Genomic DNA, 224 nt, shown 5'->3' with positions numbered 1-224 from the left:
TAAGTTCTCACTCTTTCATCCGTATGTGTATGTATGAAGCCTTTTCATCCTTCGTGACGAGGAGGCAAAAGGTAGACGGAAAAAAAAAAAGAGAAAGAGAAAAAAAAAGATAATAAAAGTGTACGAAAAATGAAAAGCTGTAGGAAAATGGAGAAAATAATGTAAGTAGAAGCGTAAAGATGTAAAAAGAATAAAGTAAGACAAAGGAAGAGGAGAGAAATTAG

This window comes from Penaeus monodon, chromosome 24 (genome assembly GCF_015228065.2).
Source record: "Penaeus monodon isolate SGIC_2016 chromosome 24, NSTDA_Pmon_1, whole genome shotgun sequence".
NCBI classification, from domain to species: Eukaryota; Metazoa; Arthropoda; class Malacostraca; order Decapoda; family Penaeidae; genus Penaeus; species Penaeus monodon.
Note: the sequence above shows the minus strand (reverse complement) of the source record.